The sequence below is a fragment of the Esox lucius genome, chromosome 2 (genome assembly GCF_011004845.1).
Source record: "Esox lucius isolate fEsoLuc1 chromosome 2, fEsoLuc1.pri, whole genome shotgun sequence".
Classification (NCBI taxonomy): Eukaryota; Metazoa; Chordata; class Actinopteri; order Esociformes; family Esocidae; genus Esox; species Esox lucius.
The window spans coordinates 12,202,384-12,221,508 of record NC_047570.1 but is presented as its reverse complement, the minus strand read 5'-3'; the positions used below and the strand labels follow the sequence as shown (position 1 = coordinate 12,221,508).

General features: G+C 45.7%; 1 protein-coding gene across 4 annotated transcripts in view; it reads right to left on the bottom strand.

The window, feature by feature from the left end:
• Window positions 1–19,125, bottom strand: part of ankrd11 (ankyrin repeat domain 11) — a 117,000-nt gene that overhangs the window by 68,175 nt on the left and 29,700 nt on the right. For all 4 annotated transcript variants that reach the window (XM_010881554.4, XM_010881545.4, XM_010881562.4 and 1 more), the window contains exon 2: window positions 16,280–16,356. The gene's annotated coding sequence lies outside the window, so the exon portion shown is untranslated. The remainder of the gene's footprint in view (window positions 1–16,279; window positions 16,357–19,125) is intronic.

Genomic DNA, 19,125 nt, shown 5'->3' with positions numbered 1-19,125 from the left:
GGGATTGGGGACTCTGGGCTCAGGAACAGGTGGTCTTGCATGCAATTCGGAGCTTAGATTATCAGGCCGAGGATAGAGGGAGAAGATGGGGTTGGGGGAGGAGCCGGTTCTTTAGCTGTTGTGTGTCTGGGTCTCTGCGGGGCAGGTGAACAACAGATCTGCCTCATCTCATTCCCCGTCACGTACGGCACTCACTCCATTACCTCGTGGCAACGCCGCACGGCGCCCACCAGGCAGTTTCCACGGCAACACCCCACAGGGTTAACCCATTGAGGGAACATCGGAAGCGGGGAGGTGGGGAGGCGGAGAGCCGTACGAGCTACTTGCTTGTAGACGCAGAGGTTCTGCAGAGAAACGGAGCGAGCCTGTCCCCTCACGGGCTTGGTAGCCAGATTTTTACAAACAGATACAGGGGATTGGAAGGCAACATGAACCTCCAGCAACAGGGGGCTGTTGGACACAGTGACTGACTGCAAAAAGGAACACAGCAGCCATGATACAGTTCTGTACAATGGCCTGTGCCACCTCCAACCCTGGGAAGATGCTGCTCTTACACAAGAAACATAAGATTAACTTGATGAACCCAACTGGATTACTGGGATTAATCGAACATCAGACCAAGCCTGAACGCAGTACCAACACTATTCTAGTACACATCACCTACACCTATCCCGAACAAAAACAGCATCATGACAGAGACTAAGCCCACACAGTCCCAACCGCACATCACCCCCAGGTATAACCAACAACAACAGACTCATGATTACCCAGTCTGGCCCTGAAGACCTGCTGTACAGCTTGGTACTGACTACAGTCAACAACAATCTAATCAAAATACCAATATAATAATTAGAATAATGATTATTCAATTGACATTAGCGATGACGCCTCAGCCATCAGCACTGATTCTGCAATGGAGAAGATTACTTTTTGACTATTCACGATCAAAACTAAATGGCGGGAATGAACGGGAATGTCTAATCTATTTCAGACAACACAAGCAGAACACCATGAACATGTCAAAGTGACCTCAAAACCTTTACAAAGACATCAGTACAAATTGCAGGGTGACTCGAACCTTCTAGCATGGGGGACGGCTTGCCCTGCAGCAGAGCCCAGGACCCGTAAGCACTCACCACGGGCTCCCCAGGGGCCCATTGCACTGGAAACTGGACCTCAGTGAGGCTTTTCCTGGGCCGGGCCGAGCTCCGAGCACTAAGTCCTGATCCAATGAGTCAGCCACTGTTATGGTGATGATGGTATTGATCAGCTCACTGCATTCCTATTACACTCACCCAGCTAATCGTCTGGGTGCACACAGACAGACACACGATACCAGACATTATCCCAGGAGAACAGACCCATTTGTTTTAATTATGAATCCACTCATAAACATCCGTCCGTCCAGACACTCCAACTCGTCGTTATTATCCTTTGAGAATATGTTATGATGGTATCAAACGTTCCATTGAAGTGCCACTAAACTCAACAGCAAACCTTAGCGTTCACATGATGTTAGTTAAGTATCATCTTAATCACCCACCAAGACACAAACGCAGATGATACGAGCTTGACTGCCTCTGCTGACAGTTCAACCAAGGGCTCTCCTCATACGTGACCCAAGTATCCTTGACTCTGTTTTTTTTGAGAAGCCAAAGAAAGATAGTGCTGCAGGCTCTACAAAAAAAACCAAAAAACACATGTACGGCATGACGCAGTAGGAGATCATTTCATTTAAACATTTGATGAGCAATTAAATGGTAAGCAAAACAAGGTACGTGCTGATCGTGCCCAGAAAATCCCAGACAGCAACAAAAGGGGGGAATATTTGAAGCAACTTATCAAAACAGAAAGGCACGCTTGCAATAATCCTTGTGGTGATTACCGTCCGATATGAGACAGAATTGTAAAATTGGGTTAACGGCCCCTTTAAATATGCCACATATCACTGACCATTGTACAAACGGTATCAATGAGAAGCCCTGTTCCACCAGAACCTCCATCCTCCCAAGCCCTGGCAGTAGAGCTCCAGCCGAGAAAGCGGATTACACAGCACAATGCGCATTATATGCTGAACGTGAATATTGACACCATGTGTGTCTTCTGTTCTGCGAGGGGAAACATAGCTTATGTCTTTTAATCAACTGCTGCTTTTTGCTTGATGAGCAGCGACAGTGCTGCGGTAGTAGGAGACCCAGAACAATCAGGACAGAGAGTACATTAGCCTGGCTGTTTACCTTCATTTATATGGCTCACAGAACCAAAGACGGATTAATATCAAGAACAAAATAAGTGCAAAAGGAAAATCACTGGGCCGGGGACAAAGAGGACAGTGGCACTTTGACAGGATGGGGACGGGAACTGATGGTGGGAGGAGTATGCCTACATACACTAGGAACTTACAGGCAAAACCACCCAGGTGAAATGCTAGAGAGCATGTCCAGGCAGTGAAACAGGAAAACCCCTTCCCCTCAGCCCTTCCAGACCCAGGATTGCCAGTTTGGAACATTAGAGGCCTAATGGCCATTATGGGATGGGATGGATAAGCTCAAAGCCACTGGGTAAGCAGAAAACCCCAGAGGGCTGGAAATCCAAGGAAAGGACACGCAGAACGTTGCCACCGTCCTGTGAACGCAGGCATCCACCACGCTATCTGTCCTTCCTGACCAGAGCGCTGCCACATTAGGCATTCCATCTGGTGGGTGGGGGAGGGATGAGCGGGTGGGCGGAGTCACTCCTAACAACTGCAGTTGGCACAGAGGAACAACGAGGGCTTAGGACGGCATAACACATATGGCCTACATCAGATGTCTTAAGTGCTGTTTCAGCATTAAATATGCAAAGACAAGTAGGTGAAATCATGTGACCTTCGCCCTAAATTATGAGGAAGGCAAAGTAGCCGAAGGAGTGATAGACTGACGATAAATGTAGCCAAGACGCCAGGGTTAGTATTAGACGTCACAAGGCGGATGTCCACTGGAAATGCCACGACACGGGGCTCTCCGTCACGAGCGACTGACCCACTGACACCGCGGCCTGCATAAAGCCAACACAGGCGAGGGCCATTCCTCAAAACAGGCCTGTCAAGAGCAGTCACGGTCAGCTCCAGTTCATTCTGATCTCAAAGCAGCACAGATGACGTTCCTCCGCGTGAGTGGGGGTTCACGGGTGCAAGGCCTCGGCCATTCAGTCCCTCTTCCTTGAACCGTCCATCTGGCCGCAGGATGGAGAAATGCCCCACATTCAGATCCGGTTCCCCCAACACCAGCCCCCATTTCCTCCCTACTGTCGCCTCGCCTCTCCTGTCCAGCAGAATCCCGAGCTCAGACCACATATCCGGCAGAGATGAGTAACCCGACTATAAATCTGGCTGATGCAATCTAATGGAACATTGTATTAGGGCGGGCTCAGTGCTCTGCTCGGTAAATAATGGAGTTCTTGCAGCCAGGAGAGATAATGCACCCACCCAGGGGAGAGAGAGCCTCGCTAACACCATTACAGTGTCCAACAGGCCAAATATCCTGGCTGGCTGGAGGCTGGCTGGGTCGCGACACGTCTGCCCGGCTCGCCCACCTCGGATACAGCTGCTCAGGCTTGGCCCGGAGCTGGGGTGAAGGGCTGACACGTGGAGCCCATGTAGTGCAGACCCTTCACGAAAACGGGTCCAGTCGTGTGAATTTTAGGCCTACTCCCGGAGAGAGTGACAAAGGACGGGGGAAATAATTTGATGAGAACGAAGATCACACTTATGCTCTTATCTTTCAAACAATCTTCACACTGCAGCACTGGGTGATTATGCTGACGTACAGCAATTACACAGGAAATACAGATATACTGGGCTTTCCTTCCCCAGACGGAAAGGAAGAGCACAAGAAAAAAAAAAACACATGGAATGAAAATTATAATTGCATGTATTCTTTTGGTCCAGAATATCAGCTATTCTTATGCTTTGAGTCACTGCCGGGAACTTCCACAACACACAAGGCCAATGAGAAGCAGTAGGACCCAGGGCTCTTAGAGCATTCATGGACCTGAGATCGGCAGAGAGCGGATTGTGAAAGAGAAGCAGAGACCAATGATGAATGAAGGAATATGGCTGGGATCACATGAATTTGTCTGGTTTAGTCCGAGGGCCACGTCTAGGGTAAACGAGTTCAACAGGACTTCAGTTCTTGGCAATCCCACTTCTTAAAAATGTCTGCAACGCGCAAGACCTAGCAGTCCTCATTAGCGTCACTTTATTTTGAGGTTTTGCTTATCCACAATAAAGTAGTATCAAAATAACAAAAACAACTAGAGTCTAAAGCCCCCAATTAATCAGGGGGAATACATGGCAAAGCAATACCAAATCCAGTCCATCTCTTTACAGCGTCTGTCAAAACAACACACAGACAAACATCCTCTCACCCTTCATTGCCTCTTTCAGATGGCAAGTCAAAATTCCAGCCTGTGCAGAGTCCAAACCCACGAGGCGATGACGAGGGCAGTGAACCCTGTCCCAGACAGACACTGAAGGACCCCGCCAGCCACTGAAGCGTGGAAGCAGAAAAGTCAACCGCACCGTAAGCGAAACCCTTCAACCCGGGGCCACTGCATTGCCTTTAGCCCCCTGGGACTTGGAGGGTGGACGCTGGGGAGAGAGAGTGGTTGGTTTAGGTCTTCCGGCGGTGGACTCCATAGTCCGACAGAGCCATAATCCATCAAACCAGGCATAGTCAAAAGCTCCATCCCAACAGCCGTCCCCAGACCAATCCGGCGCAGAGCCAGAGATGCTTTCTGTTCCTAAAACAACAACAGTGCTGAGGAAAACATAAAGCCTGCCCGGCTGTCAGGGCCAGGTCATCAAGTCTTAGCCAGAGGTCACCAGAAAGGACACTTTTGTACAGAGATGCTTGGGGACTAAAATGAGAAAGAAGAACAGAACAATGAAGAGAGACCCAACCCGGCTCCTCGTCGGTGTAACCATGTGAATGCTTAGGGGTGGGGGTCAGGTCAAATAACGAAACCTCCCCCATGTAACGGCGCTCTCTCCCGCCAAACCAAAAGGACAAATCAAGTCTAAAAGCTCAGAGGGTGCCTGTTGAATTCAGGCTGTTTTTATCAGGCGAAGAGGCAGTGGGGCCCAGGGGTGTCAGGGGGGCTTTGTCATGAACCATGAAGACATGGAATGGTCAGATGACCCAATGATTGATCTAACTGTTTGGTTGAAACAGTGTTCACTAATGATGGCTGCAGCATTCTTCCAGAACCACCAAACCCAGCCAGAACAGACAGTGGTATAGGTTGTATGGCAGTGAAACTGACACGGAAAGTTTCTAAAAACTGAACAAAATCCATGACACAACCTTGAATTTCCTAAAATGCAAACGCACACCAAAATGTCTTTCAGGTAGTGGAACGCAACCAATGGACTAACCCACAGGTGCTTCAGTGAAAAAAGATCTAAGGTGAATATGCATGAGAGGAGACCTGCTTCGCACCTTGGAGCCTCCAGGGGCCTCCCATGCAGGGTGCAGGTCATCATAGAGCCTGCCTCCTCTCATCAATTACCCCTGAGTTTGTATCGACCCTCCCAGAGAGGCTTCTATTTAAAGTACCTGGGCCAGGAGTGAGGGAGAGGGAGCCATCCATAAAGTTGGCTTGGCAAGAATTGATTAGCAGTTAACAAGAGACCTGGGATCCCAGGCCTTAGATCTGCATTGGAAGATAGCAGGTGAGCGTGCCATGGGCTTGAGGCCTAGCGTTTGTATGGCAGATATTCTCAGCGGCAGGGTAGTCGGAGCATTACCAAGCCCATGTTTACTGCCCAGCCCGTTGAGACAGACGTAGACTTAGCACTCACGGATGCAGGTCATGTGACCGAGCTGGCGGGCAGCCAGGGTTTATCACAGGGGTGTGGTATGTCTACATCTCCAGAAACCTGGAGCACAGCTACACCAGACCCTTTCTCAGCAGGGGGAGGGAGGAAGGAGGAGAGATGAGAGTGAGAAGTGTTTTCCACCATGGCCACGGCCATATGTCACCCTGACCGGCTCTCATCAGACGCGGATGGTCCGCCATGCTGGATACGGCAAGGTTCGGATGATTGCTGAGGTGGAGAGAGAGAGCATGCTAGAAGCGCCTTTTCATCCTTCAGTCCATGAGAGCCGTGGGAAGGGTTAAGTCCGAGGAGGCCCATCTGTTGCCTCGTCTGTCCTACTGGCCCCGGCTTGGCTCCATCAGAAAGCATGGAGACAATCAGCCTCTCTCGCCGTTCAACAATAACAACAACAACTCGGACTAGAACATCGATCTGCTTCTCTACTGTTCTCAGAGGAGTTGGGAGGGTCATTTGGCTCAAGGCGACTAAGTAATCATGACACGGCAACAGCTTTTGACTACATAAGAGCTATATGGAAAGGACAGAAGGTAAAATACCCTCAATTTAAAAAACATGTACATAACATAATAAAGCCCATGAAAGTTGGAATCTGTAATTGTAATTAAAAGAGAAATGTATAAAACACACATTCACAGAGCTATGAAAGAAAGGCCAGACAAAGATGTCAAAATTATAGTAGATACTAGGTTTCAGACTATTCAACATATATTTACATTATTTACAAAGGTTGGAGTAAAACAACATGTTCTAATGGGTATCAGCAGGACAAACCCAAGGGGCATTTATTAGTTATATTCCTCAAGAACAAACAAGTTCTCATGTAAAAGTCAAAAAATGCCTGTAGGAAGTAAGGATCACAGCTTTAAGAAATAACCACCCTTCAGCTTATATGGACTTCAAGTAGGGGCATAGTAGAAGGGGGAAAAACATCCATCCTCACATACAACAGCAATTACAATTCCAGGCATTAATTCTCCCCAGCATACAAGCCTGGGCCGATTCTGAGCTGCTTCCAGCCGGCCAGCTGGAGTGAATGAAAGCCAGGAGCTGGGAGGGGGCACACATGCAGGGCCCACATGAAATGTCTGCTGCCCGTGGCTGTGAGTCGGCTGATAGATGAACACCTGGATCCGGAGAGGGACAAGAGACGCAGGGTCTACTTAACTGTTTGTAGCTCTGAATAGACCGGGTTTGGGACCCAGCGCAACACAACGGCTGAACAAAGACAAAACTGCCTGCTCATGCCCAGAATTATTGGATGTAGTGAGCCAACTGACATCTAACAGTAGATATAATCTATAGCTAACCTACAAAACAAAAGAAGGCGGCAACATAATGTTAGTAGGTAGTAACAGCACAACACAATGTGCCTCAGGCGTGCACATCCAGCTAGCTAATTGACAGTTAACACCAAACTGTAATAACATGCTCTATTCAAATCCAGAACAAACACCATCAAACCAACTAATGTCAGCAAGCAGCTAGCTAGCAGAAGTAAAATGGTCAAGCCAGAACATTCCGAAAGTGCTTCCCGAAAGCTGTGCTTCCCGAAAGCTGCACTTCACTAGAAACATTGCAGACAAAACTAGCTATAAGCTAGATAAGCTGAGTTACTCTACATCTGCTGACGTGTACATTTTGCTGAGCTTGGTTATGCTTGTTCATTAAGCTTGACATTGTAGACATGCTGCCCAAAAATGTTAAGCATCTTATTCCAAATCAGTTTGTAGTACATTAATCTCATTCCTAGTCTACCGCACAAACCGCATATGAACCTGGAACACCAACCAGTCGAAATTGGCCTTCGGGGAGGGACCTTATCTTCCAATTGGAGTGCTAAGTATTTATCATCTTTTGAATGTAGAGAATGAAAACACTGAGGTGTGGAGTCAAATGGAGCTGCATTTCTGATGATTTGTCATGTAAACAAACTCTTCTATTACATCCAGTATAGCCTAAGCCAGACACTTACATACTACCAGCCAATAGCCTACCAAAGCTTCTTTGAAAATAAATACGTTTGAATGAACTGCCTTATAATACGGCAAGTCAGCAGTAACAAGGAAGGCCCAGCTATGCCGAATTCACGCACAGCTGTCCAAAGTGTCTGACAACACAAGAATCGACACTTAGATTGGGTAATGTGTTGTGGGAGATTATTGGTCGGTAGAGCAAGCCAATTAAATCAATGCCTATTGCCTGAAGAATTTTTCACAGATTCATTGGCAAATGAAAGCAAGATTGGTCAAAGTGTTCCACCAGACCTTCCGCAGGTTGGGGAACAACATAAGCATATCAGCGTGCTTCTCCACAATGCTACTTTTGAACAGCTGTGCAAAGCAGCAGCTGACAAGAATCAGGCATTAAGATTGTTATGGGTTTTCATGAAAGCAGCTGCCTCCTACTGGTTGTTGCCTGCAGACTCCTGTATCAGTTGCTCTTAGCAAAGTAGTCTACAGGCGGCACGGCAACAACTGGCAGGAAGCAGCTGGCTTCATGAAAACCCATGACAATGTTAGCTAACAGCTACTAACTTAGCAACCATGGCTAGATTTGATAACTTTCTGTGGGTTGTGCTCATTATTTGCATCCCTTGTAATGAATAAAAAATGGCAATGACTGGCTGTTGGTTGTTAAACTCAAATCACAGTAGCTAGTTATACAATTATTTAAATAGGATTAACATTTTTGTATAAATATATTTCGGCAAAACTACACATTTCCATCTGAAATAGTCTCCCACCTCAGTCGACAGAGCGTCCTATTTCAAGAAACACTGCACCAACAACAGAGACAATCCTTATGGTAGCTGGTGCTAATGTAGCTGGCCTCGGAGAGGAATTAGGCGAAGGAACCAGACGTCTGAAACAAAATGCTCCAGAGAGACAGACTGGGTGTGCATGGAGACAGACAGACTGACTGCCTGACCCAGGAGCTGGCCGAGTGGCTAATGTTGAGTCAGATACTAGCACTGTAGCTAGTACTGTGTTATCATAAGATGCACTTAGCTTTACCACCGCGTGACAAGAAAAAGGCTCAGTATAAACAGATTTGGCACAACCTAAACAAACATCACCCACAGCAAAAAATAAAAAAGCCCATTGGTCAGCTACTGAGCACTTAAAAATACCATTCAGACAACTGTAAGACATCCCACTCTCACCCTTTATATCCACAACATGATAAACTCACTGATTGGCAAGGGCTCCAATCAGCTGATTTCAGAGTGGGTGGGTGGGTGGGGGCATAATTCCACATTGCCAACTAAGCCAAGTGGCCAAATAACAGGGTGTGCTAGACTCAAGAAGGGGTAACTAGTTTGAGGGAGATGTATCCACCCTTAAGTCAGCCCGTCGCCGAGCAACCCAGGACTGGTTGATCCAACCCTAAACAGCCGCTACACAACCGGCAGCGGTACAGGCCCAATAACCGGCCCAGATCTAAATCAATTTCTTGTTTTCACACTGCATTATCACAGCAAGCAGAGGTGGCCACTTCTGCCAAGCAGGAGGGGGGAACAAGGTCACACCCTCCCAGGAGTGGTATTGGCTTACTACCAGGCCAGGGCTACTTGAAACCAAGATCCCAGGGCTCTGGCTGCTGGAAATGCTGGGAGCAGGATTAGGTTGCCACTGCCTGCCAGTGGACTGGGACGGGCTGCACAGGACCAAGCACATTTCACCAGGCTCTCCTGATAGGTGGGTTGGGTGGGGAACAGGGCATTCACATTACTGGAAGGGGGGGGGAGAGAACACTTCAGTGCAGTGTTTCCTGAAATCAGATTCCATCTGACATAAACAAATCAGAAAACAAAGCCATTATAGCTGCCATTACGGTATGAAACCAGACACTAGGGAACAAGCTACTCCACTCATTCAACCTTTAATAAGCAGCTCCCCAAAATAGGATCGTCTACTAGTGTAGCACTCAGATAGACAAGATTAGGCAGTCCGTGTGTGAGCGAACGCTAAATGCAAGCTCAATACATTCCATTCACCGCCACAAGGGTATAGCTTACCCAGCCAGGCTCAGTGAGGCTCTCAGCAGCCTAACACAGGTCCAATATTAGCGACTCTGCCTAGTGTTGTTGGACAGGCCCACACTCGGGCCCCAGTCGCTGTGTCTATCTGTCTGTGTGGCTGGGACTCAGCTCCCGCTCTCCCACTCAACGCTACATTAGCCTGCTAATCTTCAGCCCCACGCAAACAGCCCTGTCATCATGATCCAGGCAGAAAGAGAGAAGAGAGCGCGAGAGAGAGGGAGGGAGGAGTGAGGCCTGGCATCAGCCAGGGGAAAAACCACAGCGTCACTCTGGGAAGGAGGGGATGGGGAGGACAGGGAAGAAGAGGAGGATTGCAATGGCTTGCAAGGCCTCTCCTATTTCTCCCCCTGCATCACTCTACTGATCTCCTCAGAACCTCATCTCAAGGTACAATAAACGCAACTGAAATGGCAGGAAAAGTACGGATAATCAAGCAAATTGTTAAGCGCATGTATTACAGTTTTTATGGATCTCATTCAATCCATAGATTATGCTCGCCAGCTTTCTCTAATAGTAATTTCCCTTGTGAGAACTCAATTCACATAGACACTGACAGCAAAGTTGGAAACATCTAAAGAGCATAGTGTTGTGGATTGAATAGCATGGCAGCTGCCCCAAGGTGGTGCAGACCAGTTTGGTGACACTGACAAATGAAGTAGTGATAAGTAAGGGAGAACTACTATAGCCACCCTATCTGCACATCAGTAGTCTCATCAAACCGGCCATTCCTGTGCATATAACCAAACCAAATGACAGGGAATCAGCGTGCAGTATTCACCATCAGGCTGCTGAGCTGACACTAATATACCAGTCAGATAACTGTATGAATCCCTCATATTTCACTCTGCAGATGAAACACATTACATTGCAAAGAATCCAATTACAGCTTGCAGATTGAGCTGAAAGGGTGTGTGAGAGGGACTGTGTGAGAAACAATGCTCCATGTCTCCATGGGCCTCAGTGTTGTTTAATCACTCAGCCTGGCCAGAGTTCTGAAGCAGCCAGGAGACGCTGTGGGAGGGCCCCTTTAACTCCCATTAGAACCAACACACTAATTTGTTCCACTGGGTTTCTGTGGTTCAGGCCACCGTTTGATCCTTCGAAGAGACCAAGGGAGGAAGAGGAACTGGAGAGGCCCAGAGAGGGAGACACTGGGGGCCTAGAGGGCACAAAGAGGACTGTTCAGCCGATATTGTACTGGAGACAGAGGCAGAGGGACCGCAAGCAGGCCATGACCAGTCCCTCCGGAGCATTGTAACCTGATTGAAGACAGCCACGTGAGGCCATTATATTCAAGCACAACGCAACCCCGCTGTCACCTATTAGAAGGAGGCACTCTGGGAGACGCTAGTGTTATCCCGTTGTTCCCAACTTGGAGCCAAGGCTCAGCTCTAAAATTAGACTTAAGACCTAAACACAGACCCGGTGAACAGAAAACTCACTGGTGGGAACTTGGCTTTGGAGACGGAGAGGTAAAACATTTAAAAAGACATTTCATCCCATCTACTAAACAGCCAGCCAACTCCTCAGCATCCAGACACTGGAGAAATCTGCCCTTTTAACAGTAAAGAACAGACTTGCACGAGCTATCCATCACAGCCAGCCAGTCAATCAATCCCCTCGCCTCTGCAGTAGTGTTGCTTTGGTATGGTGTGTCTGTGTGTGTTGGACTGGATGGACAAACATTGTCTGTCTGTCATCAGCTCTGAGCCAAACTTCTAAGCAGAGCATGAGAATCAGCCCTGACCTCCTAACAGCACATTCTTTTCAGGCCAGCAGCAAAACATCATTTCATAAAAAAAGAAAGAACTTGCACCACCAAAAAACGTTGTTTCTTTTCACATTTTAAAGATTTGAAAATCCTCTCTTCACATAAAGGACTCAAAGAACCATAATTTCCTCACAGAGGACAATATCTCAATATATCATAATTGCACAGTTTGTGAGCAGCAGCAGAACCATAGTGGTTGTTCTTTATAGCCTGGTCTATTGCATTTGGAACATCATATCGTAATACAGAATCTTAAAAAAAAGTGTGAGAATTTAATACTTATCGTATTGTCACTTTAGTATGGTGATAATATCATATGGGGAGGTTCCTGGCTTCACCCAACAATAGATTCAAGTCCTTCACCTCTCCATTCCACTGCCCCTCCCGCCACCCATTTTGCAGGTGGGTGCCCTGGAGAGAGCTAGCAAATTTTTTCCCCCTTTTTCTTACACCTACATGCACATTTCCAGAGCAGGGGTCACCGTTAGACCCAAACTGCCATGAAAAAACGATTTGGGTTGCCCGGTCCATGCCAATTGCCACAGCAGATGTCTCCGCTGTACAGCTGAAAAGTCAATATAACAGTACCAGGATTGTCTACCTCCAAGTCCTCACAACCTGCGCACTGAGCAGAGACAAATTGCAAAAGGTTTCCACCACGATTAAAAGGCAGCATCTCAGCATGTTTTGTCAAAAGTGCACTTTGTTGTGCAGACAGAGACAGCAAATGTCTAAACTCCATACAGAATTGTGTCCTGTGAGTGGACAGACCCACAGCTGGTTGCTACCAACATCCCTTTCTCGACAGTGGGATGTGACTGAGCCAGTTGCCCCTTCATTCCACAGGGTGGGTTGAACTTCATCCAATCAGCAGTTGTGCTGATTAATGGAACAATGACATCATGTTCTAGGACTGTATTTTAAAGGCTGGTTCCTCCTCTGTGGAACAGACATGGAACAGAATCAGAAAAGAAGAAAAAAACTCAGCAAAGGCACAATATTGCTTCCTACCGATCTAGATCTTCCCATTATGCAGCAAGCCTCCTAATGTCCCACTGTTAACCCTCTGCTTAAATAAGCTATAAAACCACAAGGCATGGGACTATATTACAGAACAATACAACCCCAACAACACAAATGTGCACTGTAAGTGGTTAATGGCACACTAAAACAGGTAACCCCAAACAGAATTACCAATGGACAGGACCAACTATTAGGACAGACAAAGATAAACATCCAACCCTTTTGAACATTCATCAGCACACGCACACGAACAAGCACGTGTACCCCAATTGAAGAAAAACTAGCACAGCAACCTTCCCGCTTTTTCCACCAGTCTGCCTCAAGTTCACATTCCACAGCTGAAGATATGAGCGAAATGCCATTTTGCAGGGTAATGATGCAGATTCTCTACTCCCTGGCCAGCCACAGAGCCATGCCTGTTTGGAGCACACAGACTCTTTCAATAGAGCATTAGCATGTGGTCTGCCAGGAGGGGAGGTAGGCGGGGGGAAAGGAGGGGGGTCTTGGGGAACAAAGCCCCTATAGTTGTCTCAAGCAAGACTATAAGACTTATGTAATATGACTGGCAGGGCCCACGTCCCCGTTCAGAGTGCTGCAGACTAATCCCATTGAGGAACAGGCCCTACTTTGGGGAGGGAGAGAAAAACATGCTGGTAATGAGCATAGGCAAAACGGTGACGGGAGAGCAATCACAGGAGACAGACCCTTTCATCTACACTACTGCCCAACACAGCACAACTCCCAGCTAGCAGATAACACGAAGAATAATATCAGTACTGCCAAGGGCTGAGTGCAGGCTACAGAGAGAGAGGGAAAGAAAAAGATGGAGAGCTGAAGGGAGAGAGCAAGAGACAGAGGGTGTGGCTAAAAGAAACATTTGAGAGAGAGACAGAGAGAGAGAGACATGGACACATGGAGGATAATATATATATATCTTACAGGATTGTTGCAGTGTTTCGTGAAAATAATTTGCAAAAAACACAGTGCCCCCTTGCACATACAAATGTTTACTCTATTGTTGGCGGCTTGCATATTTCACATCGCCATTGTGGTAGACAGGACTTTTGAGAAGTGGGAGAGGTTTACCGCGGTCTATTCAGTGACCTAAACCAGTGTTGCAGCTAAGATTCATTGTGCACTGGTGAGAATTTATGATGTTTGACAATATCACAATTACAATATCACAAAATGGATGCTGCTAACCAGCAGACCACATAAGGATAAATATATTCCACCAGAGCTATATAGCTACTGTTGCAAAGTTAGTAACTGCTAGCTAACACTTATGAAGCCAGCTGCTTCACACAGCTAATGAAAATGAACATTACGACTGATGGTTTTCCAAAAACAGTGTTAATATCAACAACGTTGAGCTTGGTGAAAAAAGCTAGGCAATAGGTTAGTCAACAGATGTAGCTTAGCAGCTAGCTAGGACAGCTTAGCAGCTAGCTAGGACAGCTTAGCAGCTAGCTAGGACAGCTTAGCAGCTAGCTAGGACAGCTTAGCAGCTAGCTAGGGCAACATAGCTGCTAGTGTTAGCATTAACATCAGCCCGGTTGACTGCAATGCCCATAAATTAAGTAATTAATGTATTATAAATTAGCATTCAAATATCCAAACATTTATAGTTGACTTAAATTCCATAGCTTGCTTGCTATTAAAAAGCAAATTATATATATATTGCTATTAATAATGATATTGTCACATAAATCCACAGGAGAATGGGTCAGCCGATACTGACAGCTTTATATACCGTTTGGTGTATTTTTCCAATTATTCAACTACAGCAGCAAGCCTGCTTTGCAAGCATTACAAACATTAAAAGTGAGTGAGTATGGACCGCAACAACTTGATCAACGTCACAGCATTTATAGTTGTTGTTAGCTGTGTTGGCTAACAACAAGAGTCGATTATCAGTTTTTAGCTAATAGGTACGTAGTACGTCTAGGCTTGAACAGAACATGTATTATTTCACAATTTGGTGTAAACCTGGCTAGCTTTGACTGTTAATCTCAGTTCTGCCCGTGTCCAGTGTTAGCGGAGTTGAGATACCCCATCCGAGAATGTTAACAATCATGACAGATGTGCACCATCCCAGTGAAACTCTAATTAGCTGGACCATGCGAGTGTCCTTCGTCAACACTTCAAAGGGTATAAGAGAGTAGAGCGCAACAAATCCTGCCTTCGCATTCATTCTATGTATATATTAGCAGGAGGCTGAACAAAATCCTTACAGTGTCCTTAGCCGAAACGCAGAATGATAATCGGCTTGCTTGCCGCCATGGATACCCACCAAATAAAGGAGGGGGAAAAGGGGCTCCATACATTACACAACAACAAATTGGTAGCGTTCAGGCTTGGTATGAAAGGTATTCTAACATAGAAAAACAGACAGAAATACAGCTGAGGGAAAGAGAAACAGAGAGCGAGAAAAACTGAGATAGAAACAAAGAGATACACAGGCACCTACGTCTGTTTCTGCTAACTGTCTGCAAAGTGGAGGATTTAGAGTGGTTAAAAATAAAATCTGATTCTGATTTACTGTACTGGTGCCCGGAAACCATGTGATTGGCATCACATGAGTAGGGGTGGGGAGGAGAAAAACACACAGACAGAGCAGCATAATGAGCTTTGTGATCAGTTCCCTTGGTTTCCAGTTCCACTGACAGTAAGCAGATATGGTGTGATTTCAAAGGTAAACGTCACCAGCTCCCGTTGCTACAGAGCCTCTGGCTGAAGACAAAGCTGCAGAAGGAGTAGGAGAACGAAGGGAGAAAAGCAAAGGGGACACGTATTGTAGACCCCCGATGCTTACAAAATCTCTGTCGCTATGCTTGGATAGCGTGCTGTGGGGAAAAGCCAGTTGTCTCTTGAGATGCATGGGCTGCCACTGCTTACTGATGAAGAAGCAACCATGGGAGGGAAGGGGAGGAGCTCTTCATTAGAGACATCGAGCTTTATGGGAGCTGTGACCCACTTTCCAAACCCAGTCGCCACTCGCCGCACGGCGATGCATACACACTAACCAACCACAGACACACACAGTACACTCACACAAACGGCTACAGCAGCTAAAACACAGAACCCCTTTAACAAAGGGACAGGAAGGCAGGACCTGCGTACGCACTAAGCCCTGCTCTTAAAGCATGCATTCCAGTTTAGAGTGCAGGGCTTTAAAGCTGCCTGTTGGTACTAGCACTGCTCCTGTCAAGCCTGCATCCCCCCCCCTCTCACAGAAAATAAGACTGCCTCAGCACATGAAGTGAAATTCTAGAAATGAGGTTATAGCCAAAAACACAGACAGCTATGTAGTTTCCAAACTAAACCCACTCTACAACGCCATATGAGTGTCCTCTGAGATTGGCTTGTATACAATCCCAGTCAAAAACAGCCACAACAACAGAGTCCAAGAAGACGGCTTAAAAAACAAACCCCGTTGGGTAAACAAAATAAGGATAAATGATAGCACATGTTTAATCTATCAGTCAGTCATGACAAATCCAGAACCAAGAAACAGAGACGGCTCCAGACGCCAAAGTGAAGAGTATGTTGCAATACATACCGATTCCATGGCTGTCTGCGGATGGGTGAGGTTAAAATCCTGCCAAAACGGCCTGCTGTAGAAATGTCCAAAGAATCCTGCAAAACCAGAAGGAAACAAGAGAATTCATTACCAAGATGCTAGCTGGCAATTTAACATTCATAGGGAGTCATATTTCCTGCTTAGGTTGTGCCCCTGTTGCCCAACGCAGTATGAACGCCGGGAGAGGCCTGTCTGAGCGCAACCTTTCAAGGGTCAAAGCTGCACATCACACCAGTCGCACCTACCCCATCGAGAGCCACTCACAGCTAGTCCCTCCTACCCCCACCCCAGCTCTGTTCCCACTCCCAGGGCAGGTGCTTATCAGGATTTGAGAGAAAGTCAGAGGGGTTTTTCATAGGCTTTCCATTGAACCACATTGGTTACATTCCTCGCTTACGTTTGTCCCATCGCAGTAGTTCAAATAACATTGAGCGATCAGCTGCAAATGGCTAAAATTCTTTGTCTCAAGAGGGATACATACTGTAAATACTAATGATGTAGTGTAAAGGTAGTGACAGCGTGAACAGTTTTTATAATTGTGATTTATGGATTGTGATTTTAGTGTGATAACACATAGCGAAAGGACCAGCTAGTTCTAACCATACTAAACTATCATGGGTCAAGTGCTTGTGCTTCTGCTTCCAGGTTACTGCGATTACCTAGGGGGAAAAGTGTCTGACTTCCTATGTAAATTTGAACACACTAAAATAAGTTTACAAATAACGCATATTAAATTATGATTTCTCTCGTGGCTGCTTTGTGAGCTAGCATCGGCCAACTTTAGCAATGATCCTAGGTAGTAAGCTAGCAAGTAACATTTGTTAGTGGAATAACTAATATTGCTAAAAATGCACACACTGCTGCATCTCACAGCCAGAAAATAGCTATATCTACAGGATATTACAGAATTATTTACAGCTAGTTGTTGGCTCATTACCACATTGCTTTTGAAAATAAATTCCAGAACATTGTTTCCATCAGTAAAGAAAATTTAGAGTAATGGCCACATATACATACCAAAAACGCATTATAAGCTTGAAAAGGTTGTAACTGCACAGCATTTATTATTATAGTAGATCAAAGGTAGGGTTTCCTACTCACTGAAGATACTTGACATGACTGAGCATATGCACATCTAAACAAGAAACCAGGGAAGCCTATTTCAGCTGGACTGCAAAAGAAAGTATTGCCCTCTTGAGATTTGAACCCGGGTCACCCACGTGAAAGGCTGTGCCACTACCCACTACACCACAGACCTCAATGTTCAACCGCTGTTAGTATAGCCTCGTGTCTATGAACAAATCCTCTTTTGCCACTGGCCATTTTGAAAGCTAATTGCCCATTAATGAAAGATATTGATACAGTTAAACTGCCTACCGTTTCTTACGAAATGTACCTCCACCACAAATAGCGTCTATGAACTGTTAGCTTTTGCCACTGGCCGAACAGCTTATTAGCCAGTAATAGGATTTACCAGTATCTACTAACTAACTGGAATAGTCATAGGAATTGAGCAATTGCTAGCGAGTCGGCCAAAGCTATTTCATTTCATGGCATAAGAATGTAGTGTTTTCTTTCATGCCATAACATACTTTTTTCTATCATATGTGAATGACAATGATATCAAGAAGGGTGATAACTAACTTTTTCATCAAGCGAAACGACGAGAGAATAATGGAAATAAAATTATGAAATGTCATTGTTCACAATAGATTTTAATTTGAACCTTCCACATGAGGCACCGTCTTTAACCATAACGCCACGGCATTATGCATTTCACCAGTCGCTAAACAATATTGAGCATTGTGTTAAACTGACTAACGTTTCTTAAGTTTACATATTAACTGCAAAAAAATTACAAATTAAATGATATGTCAAATTATCAGAATATTGATTTATACTACAGTTTTACATGTAATGTGAGCACCATGAACTATGATTGGTCAAAACAGACAAGCCATCGAATATCATTGGCCAAAACGACGACCCCAGTATTCTATCACACAGAGGGGGGAGAAGGAGCAGTATAGACATTTTAATGCGAGAACAAGGAAAATTTGAAGCGGGAAGGGTGATAAAGGCGACAAGCAAATGTTTCAATGTGATACTATGAATTTAAATGGTGAAATTGAGAGTGGACTGGCCCAACGTTAAGACTTAATGGCCCCAGGCCAATGGGCCATCATTAATGTTGAACCCTGATTACCATTACCCTGCCAAAAACTGAGGTACCTAAAGGGGCATGGTCATTACACACCAGGACCAGCTCTTTTGTACTAAACTGGGTGAGACAACAGTCCGCATCACATCACTTCAGCCTATCCGTTAACCCTGTGTTTGCTAACCTATACCTCCAGTCTCAAACCAATGCATAACTGAAGCAACTCACAATGCTTGAGGACAGATGTTCAGGGGGAAAGACCATTACAAAACACTCAGATGTGAATTTATTGTCTACAACATACATACTAGACAGGGCAAGAAGAGTTCATATCTAACGAACAGTAGATGGGATCGCAAGGAGCACAAATTCATTTTGCAAAAAACTTTAAAAAAGTTGATTTTATAGTATAAACATATAATAAACAAAAATACTGGTTATGGTTGTTCACAATGATGAATAGGTATCAAAGCTATTAAGTGAACAATCACTTTAAAAGATTAGAAATATATTTTGGGGGGAGTAAGTAGGACAAGCAAACTACTACTCACAACACTGCGGTTTGTAGTGTCCAGTCACAGAGAAGATAAGTCACCTAACCATAACTTAGTTAGGTAACATGTTAGCGTAGATAAGTTGCCATCTTTGAGTTAGGTACAAGTTT